The sequence below is a fragment of the Brachyistius frenatus genome, unplaced genomic scaffold (assembly GCF_029030835.1).
Source record: "Brachyistius frenatus isolate BFR_SWC_R1_liver_20210118 unplaced genomic scaffold, ASM2903083v1 Contig_23, whole genome shotgun sequence".
Taxonomy (NCBI): Eukaryota; Metazoa; Chordata; class Actinopteri; family Embiotocidae; genus Brachyistius; species Brachyistius frenatus.
Genome location: NW_027210622.1, coordinates 3118914 through 3138427, shown reverse-complemented (window position 1 = coordinate 3138427; position 19514 = coordinate 3118914). Strand labels below are relative to the sequence as shown.

Here is a 19514-nt window from a genome sequence, read left to right as displayed (position 1 = left end):
ACCTGTCTTTCAGTGCAATTTTTGTATATTAATGACCCTCATATTTTAAGTAATTATTCTCTGAAAAGCATGGCAACAAAAGTAGGGTTGAGATAGATAGATAGATAGATAGATAGATAGATAGATAGATAGATAGATAGATAGATAGATAGATAGATAGATAGATAGATAGATAGATAGATAGATAGATAGATAGATAGATAGATAGATAGATAGATAGATAGATAGATAGATAGATAGATAGATAGATAGATAGATAGATAGATAGATAGATAGATAGATAGATAGATAGATAGATAGATAGATAGATAGATAGATAGATAGATAGATAGATAGATAGATAGATAGATAGATAGATAGATAGATAGATAGATAGATAGATAGATAGATAGATAGATAGATAGATAGATATAGATAGATAGATAGATAGATAGATAGATAGATAGATAGATAGATAGATAGATAGATAGATAGATAGATAGATAGATAGATAGATAGATAGATAGATAGATAGATAGATAGATAGATAGATAGATAGATAGATAGATAGATAGATAGATAGATAGATAGATAGATAGATAGATAGATAGATAGATAGATAGATAGATAGATAGATAGATAGATAGATAGATAGATAGATAGATAGATAGATAGATAGATAGATAGATAGATAGATAGATAGATAGATAGATAGATAGATAGATAGATAGATAGATAGATAGATAGATAGATAGATAGATAGATAGATAGATAGATAGATAGATAGATAGATAGATAGATAGATAGATAGATAGATAGATAGATAGATAGATAGATAGATAGATAGATAGATAGATAGATAGGATAGATAGATAGATAGATAGATAGATAGATAGATAGATAGATAGATAGATAGATAGATAGATAGATAGATAGATAGATAGATAGATAGATAGATAGATAGATACTTTATTAATCCCACAAGGGGAATTAATTTTTCTACAGCAGCATTATAGAAAAAGGTAAAGCAATAAAAATAACAGTAAAAATATGAAATATGAAAATGCACAATATATACAATAAAATAGAATAATGTTAAATTAAACTAACTAAACAATAGTGCAAGAAATTAAGCAAACAAACAACCAACGGTATTATTGTTGTGTGATGGATTTTGCCAGAGGTGAGTTATTGTACAGTCTTGTTGCAGTGGGCAGGAATGATCTCCTGTATCTGTCCTTGTGACAGCGGAGCTGGAGGAGTCTTTTGGAAAACGTGCTCCGCTGTCCCTGCAGCAGGTGGTGGGGAGGTATTCCGGATTATCCAATATGGATAACAGTTTCTTCAGCGTCCTCCTCTCCACCACCTTTTCCAGAGTAGGTATGGTCAAGGTGAAGAAACTAAACTCTTGTTGCTATGGCTATCAAAGTTGAACACATTACATGGGCATCTACCAACAAGAGTCAAACCTTCACCCCGTTACTTTGAACTACACTACATGAACATATTGCATTGGCACATTTCAATCATATTGGATATAAATCTTCAATTCCTACAGAGAAGTTGTGCTGAGTAACAAACAGTGCAGTGTATATCTACATTACCATCAGATTCAAATTCTGAATAAGATCCCAATGAGAAGTGAGCATCACTATAATTTTTGGAAAGTAATGAGCAATGATTACTTTCTCAAGGAATAGTAATGAAGAATAACCTCTCATTATTTTCAGGAAATAGTGAATTAGTTATGGATTACTTATTTTCTCATTGTAACTTTTCCCAACTATTGCAATCAGTAACCCTTCACTGCCTCTGCAGAAAATAAATATATCAGCAGGGGGTTGCAAATACAGCTGCTTATCAACTCCTTGGGTCAATGGGTCTACTTAAATTTCAAGCTTTATCAAAAGCCAGCCTGGCCTAATTATACTGTATGTACTGCACTTGCTTGGAAAGTAAAGAAAGTCAAGCACTCAAAAGCAAGATCTACCTTTACCGTTAGACTTAAATTCCCCACAGGTTCATTGCAAAAGGCCTTTTTCTCAGGAGTCATTGTGACTGCATTGGTGGAAATAGTAACATTAATGATGGCTCTGTTCTATTCAACAGTCCCAGTAAGTCACGACAGCGTGACACCAAGTCAGCATGCACAAATGACCTATTTCATAACAGACATTTTGACATGTCATAGGAGGAAGAACACAGGTGTATTAATGATGGCTGCATTTCACTGCATTTGTACATGCTGCTTCACTGTCCTGACTTTCTGACTTTCTGTGACACTTAATGGAACTGAGTCAGCATTAATGTTATTAATTCCACCTGCTGCTATTCCTGCTGTGACAGGTCAAACGTGTCTGCCATGACAAAGGTATGCACCAGGACCCTGCAACTGAAGTAGGTGGTTCATTTTATTAATTACATCTGTGTGTGTCCTGCAGTGATATGTCAGAAATGTCCGCCAGTTCAATTTCTCCAAAACCCAAGAGCTGTGACCTTAACGATAACATCTGACACACAAAAGGAGCTGTGGCCATTGAAACATTGGAGCACTGAGGCAGATTTGGTTCTATAATTGCTTGGCAGGTAAACAATCTATCGAGCTAGTTATTGCTAAATTGGATGCTAAATAGCGCAGGATTGGCTAAAACTTAACCCTCAACAGTACTTCACTCTGTCTTGTCTTTGAAACAAACAGAGATCGTTAACATGTATGTAATGCTAATATTTGAGATTTTACTCCGAGCTGGAGCTCTGTGGAACCATGTCACCTCAGTCAGTTTGTAGAAGAAAAAGTTAGCAATATTTAGCTTCACTTCAAATTGCCAAAATCTTTCTATGCTAAACTTAAGGCACTTAAAGTGATGTTGGGATTTAGAAAATAGAAACAAATTTGTATTGATTAATTTATTAATGAACTTCGTACAAACTTCGGTACACAGAGGACAACCTATGTCAAATCAGTATTTGGTGTAACCACCCTTTGCTTTTGGAGTAGGACCAACTGTCCTTCACAATCACTAAGATAACTCTGTGTGTTTAGTTGCTGCCTCCCCTTCCTAAATTAAAAGCTATCATAAAAATGTTCTTTGATCTATAATATCCAACAGTGTGACCTTAGCTTGCAGTTTGAGATTATGTTAGGGTTGCATTTTCTGCTCTGTCAGAACCTAAGGTCAACAGTGGAATGACATAATCAATGTCTAAATGGAGATGCAGTTGGGAGGTGATTATCTGTAGTTGCTGCAGAGGATATAGGACTATGTTAATGGTATTATGGATATTCCTAGTCAATTTAAAAGAGAAACACTTCAAACTCACCCCCACTTCACCTTCTCACTCGCAGATGAACACTGCTATAATGTTGATGGACCGATAGTGTGATGGGAGCTAATTTTGCTCTGTCAAGCATTTACCCTCTCATTTCACATTAAAAAAGGATCTATGCTGTAAATTAAATTTGCATTCATTTCTCGTTGGTGATTTTCGAGTGGTAGCGTGTGTGCTACGAGGAATTTCAAACCCGGCACACACCAGAAAAAACACACAGCTGAAACTTTTCCCTTTAACCCATTCAACCACTGACGTGGTCAAAGGTCGAGTTAGACCACCCCCTCTGAGATGAAATTCAAAACCAGATCAGAACTGGTCCCATTCGGACCCATTAAGCTCTGAAGTGGCTCAATAGTGACAAGGTGTGCAGCTCATTTCTCAGGGGCTGTCAACAGGGGAAGCCCTAGTCTATAGGAAAATGGCGGGCCACCAGCGCGAGCTGGAGGAGGAAAGTAAATGAAATGTGGATGTTAATCAAGCTCGGTAAGGTTTATTCAGATGTGGGTGATTAAGTGTTTGTTGTTACGCTTTGAACATCGCAGGCCAGGGGTTTATTAGATAGGAGGGGGTGTGTGTCCCTGTGTGTGTGTGTATGCATGTATGTCTGCTTGTGTGCGTAAGAATGTGCACATGCAATGTCTCCCCCCCCCCCCTTTATGTCGTTTGAAATGTGTGTTTTTTTTTTCTTATTTAAACCATGTTGCTTTGGTACCCCCTGAGCTTTCAAACCCCTGGGTGGTCGATATGGCCTAGTTTTTGAATTTCGTGCTGCACACAGAGAGGCACACAAACAACTGGCACACATACAATGCACCGTCAGCCCCAATTCCAAAGTGCGCACGCACACACACACACACACATACGCGCACACACACACACACACACACACACACACACACACACACACACACACACACACACACACACACACACACACACACACACAGCAATACAGACCTTGTAAGCGAATCGACAGAACATGTATGACGATGCTTTGTTCTTTCCTTTTTGATTCCAGAGAGGACAAGAAAAGCAACTGAGGAGGGAAAGAGGATGGAGGAAGGGGGGAGGTGAGTGAAGAGGGAGAGGAGGAGAAGAGGAGGGGTGAAAAGAAGGAGGAAGAGGAGGGGAATAAAGTATAATAATGTGTCACAGTATATGGAGCAGAGCCAAGACACACACGGTGAATAATCTGTGGTGTTTTTTTGCTGAGCCGGTTGTTGTAGCATTAAAAATATAATGCCAAATATGTCCCAGTGTCTGGCTTGCCTTAATGACGACAGCCCAGGGGATGGATAATTAAGACAGAGGGATGAGGAGTTTGCCTCTATACAGTTTTCCAATGGTTCTCATTCAGTGGTATTATAAGAACTATAATATAGGAATTATAGGTGCCAGTTTATTTAAGAACACTAATGAAGGACTGTTTAACAATCACCATAAAATGGTTTCATGAAGTTGTGAAGGTAAAAAAGTTTACAATTCAATGTAACAGCTCATGTAACCTCAAGACAGCAGCAGCTATTCTTATACGAACAGTAAAAACGCACGGACACTTGATACTTGACACATGGGCAAAGAATTACCTCTTATTATTTGGGAGATTCATGAAAGAGAATAAAGATGGACAGATGGATACAGATATAACATCAGGTGCATAGCAATAAGATTCATCACCTTGAAATCCAGGTTTAGACCTAAATCTACTGCAGTGTTGAGTCCCAGAGTGAATTAAATATACCGCTCTGAAGCCAACACAACTTTCACAAGGAAGCGAAAGAGTCTGAAAACTTTAAATCCAGAAAGTTAAAGGCTTTATGAAATACAGTTCTGCCCTTCTGTATGACTTCCTCTGTCTACCCTTTCAAGGAGAAATGAGAAGGATCGGATTGATTAACCAGTTATTTAACTGACCAGCTGACTTATTGATTCACATTTACTGAAATATCTTTAAACACTATCGTCTGTCTTAGTTAATAGTTTCTTGTCGTTAACGGTACATTTCACAAAAGCAATGAGTTGTATACTGTTAGAGAACAGATCAATATTTCAACGTTTAAGCAGTGCTGGACAAAAAAACACTCCAATGAACCCACATACATATACATACGGATACACAGAGTTACACAAGTACAAAGCTGCCACATGCACACACACATTTCATCCCACATGCTCTGTAAATAGAGAGCAGGATGTTGCAGACATTTGGGTGCATGAACAAACAAGAGATGCTCCTTGTAAGAGAGAATGAGTGCGAGTAAGCAAGGAAGGAAAGGCGAATGAGGGAGAGAGACACAGGAAAAAGAGAGCTGGGGGTAGGTGGACAGATGAAGTGGTGACTCAGGAATGAGATATGAAAAGAAAAGATTCAGCACTTGAAATTATTCTCCTTCTCGTCCTTCCTTCTCCTCTCTCATTTTATCTATAGACAGGAAAGGTAGCATGAGACAGTCATGGATCTAACCCTGAACTTTGGCCCTTTTTCTACTCGCTCCATCCATCTTCTCTCCTCCTTCTCCCGTCCTGGCTCTTTTTCTGTTTCCTCTGGTTACCTCCTCACATTCGCTGCTGTTACTTTGTGAGAAGCAGCTGTCACCAAGCAGTCAAGATCACCGTTAATACAAATAAATTCAAGAGATGAGACACAAAACCTTCGGCCGGCAGAATTTTCCAAATTCAAATAGGAAATAATTCAAGTTTAATAAGATACCACACTGGTCTCCACTGTTGCCTCACACCAAAGAAGAATCAGTTTAAATTTATTTTTTTGTAGCTTTTTACTTCCTTCTATCATTGTTTTTTTCCCCTGTAATGACGCTGTAATATTTGAGCACAGTAAAGAGATTTATTTGTGCTCAGGTCTGATCTAACATCCTGCCTGCTGCTGTGGGACAGTCAAGGCCAGAGGGGGATACAAAGTCTCACCTGTGTGGGTACGAAGAGGGTGACAGAATGAAATGCACACATTTCATTCTGATGAGAGAGTTTGACTTTTGTAATAATGTCTGACGGTCTAAATTGTGAAACGCTTGTAATCTCTTTTGCTTATATGAAATCTTTGTATATGTATTATGTTTTGACAGATAAAGTACCATGTGTTTGTTTGTTTTCTCCTGTCCCTTTAATGTCTATACAGGGTTTCCCCTGCGGAGATTTGGTGAGGTGATAAACTGTGATGTTGACACATCTTGTCTCATCTTTTAGTTAGTCCGAGACAGCCTATATAGCCATGGTCATTAAATACACGGCCCTTGTACAGCCGCATCTGCTGTTTTTTCCGTGCAGCTCAAGGATTTACTTTGTAAAAGTAAATTCATATGTAAACGTTGTGTGGCTCACCTGTGCTCCTGAAAGCTGTTATAAAATAACAATAATGATAATAATAAACTTTATTTGTATAGCACCTTTCATAGAATAAATGCAGCTCAAAGTGTTTCACAGCAAGAGAATTACATGCAATGGAAAATGGAAAATCTACCATGTGCATTACTGTATCAAAGTATTACCTCAATCAGTCATGCATTTTATAGAACAGTATTGATTATTGCAATCTGTCACTGTAAAAGGAGAAGAAAAAAAACTTTCGGTTGTTCGTAATAGTTGAGTAATTTTGGATCTTTGGTTTCTGTCAAATAAATGTGTGGATGATAAACACAGCAAGTGCTGCAAGTCCCATGAGATGTTTCCAGAGGTGCAATAAGCTGAAGTTTGGGCCAAAAAGTTCCAGTTCTTTCTGATTAGTGAGTTTAAAGAAATCAGCCTCTCTCTGTCTCCAATTTTGTTTTTCCAATTCAAACAGCTATAAATGGCAGACTGTACAATAATTGCTTAATCTTTCTGTGTGTGTGTGTGTGTGTGTGTGTGTGTGTGTGTGTGTGTGTGTGTGTGTGTGTGTGTGTGTGTGTGTGTGTGTGTGTGTGTGTGTGTGTGTGTGTGTGTGTGTGTGTGTGTGTGTGTTTGGCAGGACACACAGTGTCTATCCTCGGGCTGGGAAGTATGTTAACTGTATTTTGTCCTTTTATTTCGTCTTGGTAACCCCCAACATGCTTCAGTGGAGAATCATTTTTGATATCTAATGAAGACTTCTGAGTTCACGTGGTATATTTCCTGGAGCAAAGACGAGTGACTTGAGTAACTTTTAAGTGGTGAATTGTTAAATTCAGTTGAATGGATTGGTCTCTCTCTGCTGCCCCTCTCTCTGTGTGTCTGCTTCTCTCCCTCTCCCTCCCTCTCTCTCTCTCTCTCTCTCTCTCTCTCTCTCTCTCGGAGCTTATCTCAGTGCGCATCGTCAGCATCAGTTTGAAGTCAAATCTGACAGCCGCTGCCTTGCCCGGTCCTCTTCCCGTCTCTTTTACTCTCTGGTGGTCATCCCGTCTCGTGTAAGAGGTACTGCACTGGATTAGTGAGATAAACGTGTGCAATTATTGATGTACTTTTTTGGTGGGTAAGGGGGGGGGGGGGGGGATTGACCTCGATTGCCGCCCGGGATGCGCGAGTCTCCTGGCTGACGTGCTTTCTCTCAATGTGCTCTTACCTTTTTCCTTTTGCAGTTGAGTCGGGACTGTGGGACCGCGTCTGGTCGCTGTCTTCAACTTGGGGTGAAGAAAGACACGGGAAACTCCTCGGGATTCTCCGTACACCGAGCGCTGATCCGGATATTGTGGTGAGCCCACTTTGGCCAGAATTGTCACTTGATTTGAATCATTTGCATTTTCCGCCGGAAAACATTTCAAAGTGCTCCCTCTGGTTTGTTGTACTGATATGTAACGGGTGTGTCTAAATGACCCAGGTACTTTTGTCTTCTTTTAGATTACCGCCAGAAAACACTTAGTGTTTGATGAATTGTTTGCTCACGCCAAAAGCGGAGTGTGGCAGCGCAGCTCCTCCGCTGGTCTCTCCTTTTTTTTTTTTTTTTTTTTTACCCCTTGGAAGCGAAGTTCTCGCTCATTATGCGCTTATTAAACGTGTCCATTTGTGACAATTATCAGTACTGTCAGTATGCCTATCACGGAGGGTGAGGAGGATAAAATAAAGCCGGCCGGGTGGGGGGGAGGTGGAGAGATTAGGTGTGAGGAGTGTGAGAAGAAAGAATCATTTGAGGGATCCCTCAGGGAAGCGCTGCTCCTTCCTTTTATGAGAGGGATTTTATTAGTCTTTTATTTCTCTACAATGATGACATGATCTGATACTGTTCTAAAGCCTCTACTTAATATGGAATCATTGTCAGTGCCATTATTGCCTATTATATATAGTGACATCCTCCAGTACTGCTGGCTGTGCTGTAGGCAGAAATCTATGGGACCATTTGCTGCTTTTATTGTCCTGTTTATCAATTAAGCTTGTCTATAATGGCGATATCACACTTCCTCCAACATAAAACATTACTCTCCCACACACCATCCGTTAGCATCTCACCTCCCACGTAGCCACACTTGCTGTCCACAGCCGATTATCTGGTTATGTGCCACCATTTGCACTAATAGAGAGTCCCTACTTAATGTAATGACAACTCGATCTGTCAGTCCATGCACAACAGAGGCTCATAAGCGGTGTCATCAAGGACAGATTGAGAGGCCATAAAGACACAAAAGACAAGACAAAGTGCCTGTGGAGGTTGTCTGAGTAGTTTGCTGATGTCTTTTAATGTCCAAGTGCAGTGTGGGACCGTCATTATGAAGCATGTACCCAGGCATGTGTGTGTGTGTGTGTGTTTTGCTGTGTGTGTTTCTGATTGGCTTTTCTTTGTGTGTGTGTGTGTGTGTGTGTGTGTGTGTGTGTGTGTGTGTGTGTGTGTGTGTGTGTGTGTGTGTGTGTGTGTGTGTGTGTGTGTGTGTGTGTGTGTGTGTGTGTGTGTGTCTGAGAGTCAGCTCTGCTCAGTCATGTGTGTGGAAAGGAAAGAATAAGTGAGCAAAAAGAAAAGAGGGACAGAGAGAGAGACAGGAAGATTATGCTAACTCAAAGTATTGGAGGAAAAGGAAAACCCATGTAAGCAGTTTTTCTTTTAGCATATATATTTATATATTTAGCTGTCAGGGTCTTCACTGATACACAGTAGGTTCTTCCGGCTTTGACATGCTTGTCACCAGCATGAGGTTTATGTGAAAGAAGGCCACTGCTTAGTTTAGCTTAGAGATATGAATGCAAGCACGAACAAGAGGAGGCTGAGAGGATTGACCAAACAAGACCCCCGGCTTAAACACATATTAAGACACCTTATAACTCAGGGGACATGAAAGGAAAAGTGCTGGACAACAGCTGAGTGTCCACTGTGCTATGTCTCCATTCAGTTTTTGCAGTGACTGAAAAGGTGAAAATGCAGCAAGAAATGATACCGGTGGGAGAGGGGTGGATAATTAACAGTCACAATTTATTTCATGTTTCCAGACACATTTAAGGGGAAAGTATTGGTGTATCCAAAAAAAAAATCATTTCATTGGGAAAGTGTCCTGTGTCATCCCTTATCGATTTACCTCCTGCACTCTGTTCAGATGAGTTTCAGTCTGGGATTCACACACGTGTTTCAGTGGAGATTTTGAACCTCATCGTGGACATGGCCAGGCAATCATGCGACGAACCAATCATTTAGCCTTCGTAACCCCCATCAGTTTTTTTGTCAGGTGAAAATGAGATGTATTCTCAGATGATGTGCTGATATGGTGCCGCTGATGGCAGTCAAACTGATGATGATGGTGATGATGACAATGTTGTTCAGGCTCTTCTTAATGATGGTTATAATACTGATCATCTGATTATCACTGCTACTGGTAATAAAGTAGGTGTATTACAACATGGTGATAGTGAAATTACGGTGATGCAGTCAGGAGTAGGGCCCAACATCTTACCCCAGAATAAGATTAGAGGGACTTTATTTCCCTTAATGCTCTTCATTGTTAGAGCTGTGGAACTTATCTGAGCGGAGGCAAACACGAGGTTAAAGGGCTTTTAAAGGAAAAAAATTATGTTTCGACAGCACAAACAATGGCCCCACTTGTATTTGGTATTGTTGTTGTTAAAATGGTGGGTTGACAGCACCATCACAGTCAAAGGAACATGACAATCCATGCAAAATGGTAGCGGCATACAAAACACATCCTGATTTTTCCATGTGACAGATTGTGTCTTTTTTTTCCTTCCTCCGGTTGTTGTTTGTTCTCTCACATGCACACTTACTAAATCACACTTAACAGCACGTACTCATTCAAATGTACTTATGCACATTATCAATTTTTTTTAAATGGAAAAATATGACAAATAAAGCATTCAACACATTGCAAAAATCTCAAAGATGCAGGCCTGCTGTCACATTTGCTGGTAAACCCTTATTATGTCTTGCATGTATCCGCCTATCCTGTCAAACAGTGCATGGCCTTGGGCTTAAACAATATTTGAGTACAACCACAAACACATACACAAACACACCTTTTTAGCAGGGACAGCCCTCTTGTGTTGGCACCAAACCAAAGAGGTGGTGATAACAAGGTTGAAGTTAGTTAGGATTTTAGCTGTGCCTCAACCTCCTAAGACCCCTTCTAAATCTGATTCATCCCAAAATGAGATGTTTTTCCAAGAGAGGGAGATGAAAACACGCTCTATCTCCCTCTGTTTTCTCTTTCCCTCTCTTCTTCCCTTGCCAAATACAGTTGAGCCCAACCCCCCCACCCTTCTATTACTCTCATACTCTCACACACTATCTGTTTCACACCCCGTTCCACCCTCCCGTTCTCTCACATCTCTCTCCTCTCTCCTCCCCTGGCACCTCGATGTGTTTCTCTTTAATTGAGATGCATTTCAATGTGGTGCAAATTAGCTCGCTACAGCTCCTGTCTAAACTTGCAATGTATGTGTGTGTGTGTGTGTGTGTGTGTGTGTGTGTGTGTGTGTGTGTGTGTGTGTGTGTGTGTGTGTGTGTGTGTGTGTGTGTGTGTGTGTGTGTGTGTGTGCATGCGCGGGTGCCCATGTGTGTGTTTATGTGAAGAATTCCCACAGTTGAAGGTAAAGGTGCTACCTTCCTGTTCATTTCACCATTGTGTTTTCTGATGCCTCCTCTCTCCCACAAACTTACATTTTTCGTGCAGCATTAATTACATTCACTGGTTTGGACTCCTTTTAGTTTGTGTTTCTTAGCTGGAGGAATTTATTCGGCCCTCCTCCACGGATTTGAATCCTGATCTGTGCCTGTGAGGGATGACAGTGCATGGCTGCTCATTAGGGAGAGGGAAGGAAGTCAGGAGGGTTAGGAGGGTCATAAAGAGATGCTTCAGTTACAAAATGCTTATATACCTCTTTCCTGATCTGATCTGGTGCTGTTTTGCTGAAGGGAAAAGCTAGCTGGTGACATTTTGTTCACAATGAGGGCAGAGAGTACATCTCATTTAACATGTTCATTTAGTGATTGATAACATTTTAAGATCATTTTTGAATAAAACAAGCAACTCATTAAATAGTTCAGAGTGAGTCTCTCTTCCTTTGGAAAACTTGCAGTGTCTACAAATTAGAACAGCGGTTTTAAATCAGAGGGTTCACAACCCAAGAGGTCAGAGTATATATCTCAGGGCTTGTAAGATGATTTACCAAAGAAAAAATAGAAAGAAAAAAGAAAAAAAAATCCCCTTTTCTCTAATCTTTTTGTCTTTTTTAACTTTTCAGACCCCTAAAAGTTATTTAAAGGAAACATCTCTTAAAACATATATTGATTGGCTGAACTGGATAAGCAACCTGTAGGCTTGAAAATGTGAAATGATCTCACCTAGTGGCAAACACTTGCACTTGTTGAAGCAAAACTAAGATTTACTTAGAAGATAAACGCAGTGTATCCTAAACTAAAGAGTACCAGGTGTCTCTGGTATGCATGTGTGTGTGAGCAGTAGATTAATGTAAACATGGCACGGTGCCCTTTTGGTGACACTTTTTCTGTGTGTGCGCATGTATGTGCACCTGAATGAACGTGTGCATGGGAGAGAACGAGAGGAGTCATTAGGGAGAGTGATGCTGACAGTGGAGTGACCTTGGGGCTCCCAGTCTTCCTCCTGTCGATGAAGGGGATGACTTAGTGCCTCCCTCCCCACCCATGATGGCTCATTTATTATCATTAGGCACACAGTCAAAAGATGCTTCTCAGGCCCTCAAGACAGAGTGGTACGTCTGTAGGTGTGTGCGCTTGTCTGTACGCGTATGTGTGTGTTTCGCTGAGAGTGAGAGACAACACTACAGAGACAGAAAAGAAAGCCTTATCTCGCAGGATAAGTGCTGCATGTCTCAGCATATGTTTGTCACTCTGTGTTTGTCACAGGTGAGCTTGCCTTTGTGTTAGCTTGTGAAATGTGTTTATCCATATCGTGACGGCAGACGTGTTGCCTGTCAGTCCACATCTGCCAGTGAGTAGCCCGTCTCTGCCTGCTCACCATGCTGTGTAAATAAGGGTTTGTGCCATAACCCTAACCTTACGTCACCTCAGCCAGCCAGTGAGCAACATCAGTGGTATATGGCTACATCATGGCGGCCTCTGTGCTATCGTTTCTCAGCGTGATGGATGGAGACTTCTGCAGACCAGTCAATACCCAATCTGAGCTCCACTGTCCTGATTTAAGATACAGCAGCACCCAGGTGACACACTCCGAAGCATGCCACTTTAATCACTCTGAGCATCAACTCTGCACTGCCAAGATTGGTGTGTGGGTGGTTTAATGTGTCTGTGTCTGTCTGTGTGTGTGTGTGTGTGTGTGTGTGTGTGTGTGTGTGTGTGTGTGTGTGTGTGTGTGTGTGTGTGTGTGTGTGTGTGTGTGTGTGTGTGTGTGTGTGTGTGTGTGTGTGTGTGTGTTTGTGCGTATTTGTATTAGTATCTCACTCAGTCAAGCACTGCTGTAATCACAGCGATCGGCAAGTGCTTGCACCTCTGACAGAGTTAACATTTCTTTAGAATGTAAAGGGGTAAGATAAATAACTTATACGAGCTAGGATTTATGATATTTACTGCTTGGACGGGAACAGAAAACATAGATTATCTAAAAGTGGAATAAAAATTACACCAAGCCTTGTGTCAGCTTAACATTCCCATACACTAACTAACCAGTTTCCTAAATATGTTCATATACTGATTGCTTAGAAAATGGTTAAATGCAGTTTTTGCATGAATTGGATTCAGTGGCAAAGTTGGAGTCATGAAAATGTTAAAATGTAACATCCTTACACAGTGCTGCTAAGTGGCAGAGCGGAGGCATGGGTCACACAAAGGAAAGGACTTTGACACCGGAGAGTGGGATTTGTGGTCTATGTCCTACATATCGTTATTTTTAGACGAGTGGGACATTACGTGGCACCTACTGTGTTGAGATATGTGCCATCACCACTTAATACAGTGTTAGGAGGCCCTGGTCTTTTCACGTATTCTTTAACATTATTTATCTGTGCGGTCCCAAACCGCTAGGTCAAAGGCACATTACACCACTTAGTTTGGGTTAGGGAAATATAATGGATAGGGTTAAAATGAGGACTTGGACCATGTTGTACGTTAAAGTTACTACTTTCTTAAAGTTATGCAACCTTCGTTGTCATGGCAACACTAACCGTAGTTTTAAAAAACGTTTCCGACTCATGGGCTCCTGCGCTGTAGTAGCTAACCATCGAGCAATTACTCATCTTCGTGCGGCTAAAACAACAAAGGATCCTATTTGACTTCCTATTGTCATTGTTTTTATGCACATAATTTTCACACATTTGGTGCCACCACGACATAATGTGGTATTAAGAGGTCATTTAAGGTATGTCTGTAGCCTCGGGTTCAAACAAACCCTTAAAAACATTACTCATGCTTAAGTTGCCAGGAGCAGATTTGGCGGGAGATAAAATACAACTTTGAACATTAGATAGATACTGTATATTCATTATGAACATTTTGATTTGGCAGTGAACAGTTTACATTCAATATGAATTTTTCTTTGGTGTGCCAAAATTTCAACCTTATCCATGTAGCATCACTTTTCCTAAATTTTGCAAGTTGGTTGCATCTGAATGAAACTTTTATCAGACATGATTTGGACACCCAAATTTACTGGGTGAACCTGTCAAACTCACAGTAATTTTGCTCTGCAAGGATGCCAAAAGGAAAATATCTCGTGTGAAAAGGTTGGCAACTTAGATTCAACTTCCGCAATGTGCACAATCTCCCTGATATTTCAGTTTATGAGCACATCGTGCAGGAGAAGACTCTTTACTTTGTGTTAATCAAGGGAAGATTGTGTTTGTGAGTTAGCGGTTGGATATCTCTGCTTTATCAGACAGTAATCTGTTTGCACTGGTTCAAATTGTTCCCTTTTGACATGTCATCATTCACATACATGCACAAAGCATACTTACTTGTGTACACAGGAACACACACAGAGCCACCTCCCCTCCAGCCCCTCCGCTTTGGCTGTTAGTCTAATTTATGAGGTGCCGTTAATTTGGCCTAAACACTCGTTGCGAGACCTCCCTCCTCTCTCATCCCTTCATCTTGGTATCCCTCCTTCTCTTCCTCCCTCTCATCAGTCACTCGGCAGAGTAAATCAGAGGGGTGGTATTGCACAGCAGGCAATACATAGACCGGACACCTTGACTAATATACCGCTGTCCTTCTGCCTCCTTGTCTCTCTCCGAGTCTATCTCACTCTCTCCATCCCTCCCTTTCTCCATGTCTCTTGCCTGCTTTCTAAATCAAATTTGGCTCCTCTCATTTCTTATTTTCTTGCTCTCCTTTTAGATTTGCTTCTTCCAAATTTCTGTCTCCACTTGTTTTACCTCTCCTGTGCACTTTTCCTCCTCTCTTGTCCTTTTTATTGACCCTCATCTTCTTACTTCCACTCTTCCTCTACTCCCCTCCTTCATTCCCTTACCTTGCGTTGCTCCTCTTTGCCTTCTCCCCCATTTTCCTGTTCTCATGTTAGGTGTAAATTTAGAACAGAAGGCATGAGGGGATGCTTTGTGTGTGTGTGTGTGTGTGTGTGTGTGTGTGTGTGTGTGTGTGTGTGTGTGTGTGTGTGTGTGTGTGTGTGTGTGTGTGTGTGTGTGTGTGTGTGTGTGTGTGTGTGTGTGTGTGTGTGTGTGTGTGTGTGTGAGAGAGAAACTCCACATGAAAGCTTCTCAGAGTCCCCGTACAGCGCTCAGATGGGGCTGATTAAAAACATGAAGCCTTGGTTTTCATCCACATTTAGGATTCACATAAAAATCTGATATACACACTCACATGCAGTCAGTTTTACATACATACACACTCACGTTCATGCATGTATCCGCACGTTAACACACATAATCGCGTGCACGCACAAGTTTCCCCTCTCATTGTCTTTCCCATATTATGTTACATGCTTGTCGTTAGTTTTTCCGTCTGTCTCTCTCTGTCTTTCTCTCAAATACAAACACACTGTAGTGACTAGTAGAAGGTGATTCCTTCCGCTACAGTTGAAGTGAATAGAAACAACGTCAGGCCTCTGAGACTCCCTCATCGCTTTACGCCACATTGTGTTCTTTAATTCTGTACACTGCACACTCTTGGGAATAACCCTGTGCTGTAGTGGACTGTCCAGCACACCTATACATCACTGTCCATCTTTCTACCATCCTGCATCTTTTCCATCTTTCATCCCCCCCCTTGTTCTGGGTTTCATGTCTGTTTCTTCTTTCCCTTCTCTGTCACACAAGACCCATCTTCTGGCCCTATCTTTGTTCTTTCTCCTCTCTCGTCTTCAAATTCCCACAGCACAAAAGGTTTAGATACATCCCAATAAATGTAACAACATCTAGCCTCTCTTCCACACTTCACCCCCTCCTCTCACCATTTCTACAACCCCCCACCCCTCCCACCACCACCACCACCACCCCCACCACCCTGTCACTTCTCCCTCTCTCGGTGTGCTCCTACTAGTGCACACTTACAGTCACAAGATAAAGTATGCTACCTCTGCCTTATCCCTCTGTGTATTATATAAATCCATCGCGGTTATCATTAAGCAAGAGCACCTTAGAACAGTGCCTCATATTATATAAAGATCACACTCTCTTTGGAAAGAAGAATTGACTTAATTAGAATAGAATAGAATAGAATAGAATAGAATAGAATAGAATAGAATAGAATAGAATAGAATAGAATAGAATAGAATAGAATAGAATCACTCCATCCTGCATATAAACAAAAGTCACCGTATGCGTAGAATTTACCATCTTTTGCAACACTGCCCAATCTGTTTCGCACAGGATTTTAAACAAAATTTCATGCTGTTTTAATTGTCACGAGGGATATGATATTAAGCTATGTCTGAACCTGAGTTCTGCGGAGCCCTCTGGAAATTTCTTGCGAGCTGCATGATAATATCACTATTGGATAAGGTTGTGTGAAAGAAAGTCATTGTCTCAGCGTCCTGGTGTCATCACATTCTTCTAATTTCGGTATTGATCACGTCATTAACGCAACACATCTTTTCATGTTTATTAAACAAGAGCAGTTGTCCCGCCTATCTGTGCTTTTATGTTAGCGGATATCGCCTAGGTCACATACAAAATAAAAAGAGCATGAACAAGCGATCAGTGGTCACATCTCAATGACTTGGACAACTTGACAATTTCCATACTATTATAAGAAGGGAGGAATGTCTGCCTCCGTGTCCGACATTTCGTCTGCAGCTGGATAGCCTTGGCTGGTGGCCGTATAGTGTTTTAACGTTGTAAAATGTTTACGCATGCATGGTATAAATTGGGCAGGAATAAGTCGTGTTTCTGAGTTTGCAGGTGAGTGCGTATGTAGAATGGATCGTGCACTGACACAGTTTTATACTGTTTGTAGACCAGGACAGGTCACCACCGTGTTTATTTACACTTTAATTTACTTGTTAGATATATATTGTGTATGCCATACAACTGACTTATGAAATTTACTTCACCAGTAAATGTATTCAGGTCATGTTCTTTGGGATCAGTAGCATAAATCAGGGGTTATCTGGTTCTGGCAAAGCTTGCTGCCTGCAAACACAGTCAGGTAAGTGCAGAATGATGAATGATTATATAAAAATATTTTCTCTCTTCATCCTTACTTGATTTTTGAGGATCACATTCATTACTTCACAAGTGAAAAGAGTTCAAGGCAAGAAAATCATTACAAATGTGGTGATAAATGGATTTACACATGTGAAAAGCATATCCATTATTACACAACAGCCCATCAGTCAGGGTTCGACACTTTCAACTTAAATAATAATCACATTCAATGACAGACACGGAACTCACAAATCGAGTATGAATCAGATGTGTTTGCTTGTGTTAATCCATTATGTGGCTGTATCTCTGTAAGATCTCTGGGAGGCAGGCCAAGTGTCTCTGGCTGAGTCGTCTCCATTCGCTGTGTGTCTGTTCAGTCAGCCACAGAGAAGACAGATAGAACCACCAGTCTGCTCACCCCTCCAGTCACACCAATGTAATCAGACCTCAGCAGCCATAAACCACCGGCTACGGACACTCTGCCCAGCCCGCTGTCGCACGCACACAAACACACACCCACGCATGACTACGGGTGTAGACTCTTGCAAAAGGACAGATTTGCGTGTGTAAGCGTAAACACAAGTTGAAAACACACACAAAAAACAAAGATTGCCTCACACATATCCGTACATGCTGACACGTACACGCACACACACATAGCTTAAAGTGAGGCGTCGAGAACTGAGTGGTGGTCCTCCATAAGTTGGGGCTTTCTTGCCAACATGTTTCACTCTGCTCAGGCAGGAAGAATGTCTTCTGGCCCAAAGGGAGTTTTGATCATGCTGCTCTTCCTGCCACTGTTATGTGTGTGCATGTGTGCATGGATGGACTACTGTCTGCTCAGTATGTGAGTTATGTGAAAGCTTGTGTCTTTATCTTCCTCCCTCACTGTCTCTTGCCTTCCATCACTCTTTTAGCACCTCCATCAGTGTCTGTTTCCCCTCTCACCACCGCCTGCGTCTCGGGCCATTTTGTGTCTATTTGTCTTTTTGTTATCTTGTATCTTTTGTTCTCCGTCTCAACAAACTAACATTCAATGTCTCCCATCTCGCTGTGTTTCTTCACTCTCTCTCTCTCTCTCTCTCTCTCTCTCTCACTCTCTCTCTCTCTCTCTCTCTCTCTCTCTCTCGCCCGCTTTGTGGTGCGAAAGATGGTGGATGACTGTGCTTTAGGAGATTTACTGCTGGATCCTGTCTCTGTCAGGTGTCGAGACGAAAGGGAAGCGATGAGAGGAGGCGAGAGAGGGGAAGCAGATGGAAGATAGAGCAATACACAGGGAGATGAAGAAGGCCGAGAGAGGAGGGAAATGGAATCCGAGGATGACGGAAAAGAAAGGGATGAGACACAGAAGATTATGCAGGGAAACATAGAATGAGACAGAATGAGAAGAATGTGAACAGAGTACGGAAAAGAACGAAAGGAAACACTTAAAAAAACAAATAGTGTCTGAATTTAGTTTGGCAGATTTACCTTTTGCTCAGAGATGTAACTGAGCACCGTTTCTCTCCTATTTTCCCTGCTCTTCTTAGTTTGTCGCAAACACACACACAGTAAGACACACAAAATAATTCATACTGTCAGTTCCAGGTAAAACATGCCACCAATTTGTGCAACTTGGTGAACACAAAGATTTGCTGATCTCACATTCTTATTTACAAACGACTCTCTCAGCAATTAAGCACGGCGGGCCTGGTGACGGGTGAAAGTGGCGCCTGAAGGGTCACTGTGAGTGTGTTTAACCCACTAATAGACTATTCACACACTTTAAAAAGGACGCACATACATCTTCAAAGACCGGGCTGGCTGCTTCAGTGCATAGCAGAACATATTTTCAGAGATATACACAAGCATACATTACTTTTACCATACATGTGAGGACCATCCACTGATTGCCAGCTTTCTGTAATTCTAATGTTATTACTCACTATCAAGAGCAACAGGATGCACTGAAGTTTGAAGGTTGTGGTCTATTTAATCAATTTACCCTTGTGGAAGGAACCAAATTAGAATAAACTAACATGACTGACGTGATTTTTTTCATATTCGAATAATCATGAATATATTCAAAACTGATTAGTATGTGTGACTATTGTTCTTCCTTATTTCCTCTGATTTTACCGGCCATTTGTTGTTATGCGTTACTCTCATCAGAATGCACCTAAAAGCTGTCTGCCAACCACCATTAAACAACATAAGGAGAA

General features: G+C 41.1%; 1 protein-coding gene across 11 annotated transcripts in view; it reads left to right on the top strand.

Moving 5' to 3' along the window:
- The first annotated feature begins 7581 nt into the window (after nucleotides 1-7581).
- The window catches only part of ptprdb (protein tyrosine phosphatase receptor type Db), a 151874-nt gene continuing 139941 nt past the window's right edge, over nucleotides 7582-19514 (top strand). For 4 of the 11 annotated variants that reach the window (XM_069697406.1, XM_069697412.1, XM_069697408.1 and 1 more), the window contains exons 1-2: nucleotides 7590-7698; nucleotides 7863-7975. The gene's annotated coding sequence lies outside the window, so the exon portion shown is untranslated. Of the gene's footprint in view, nucleotides 7699-7862; nucleotides 7976-19514 lie in introns of all 11 variants that reach the window. The other 7 variants (XM_069697403.1, XM_069697405.1, XM_069697404.1 and 4 more) reach the window with 3 other exon arrangements.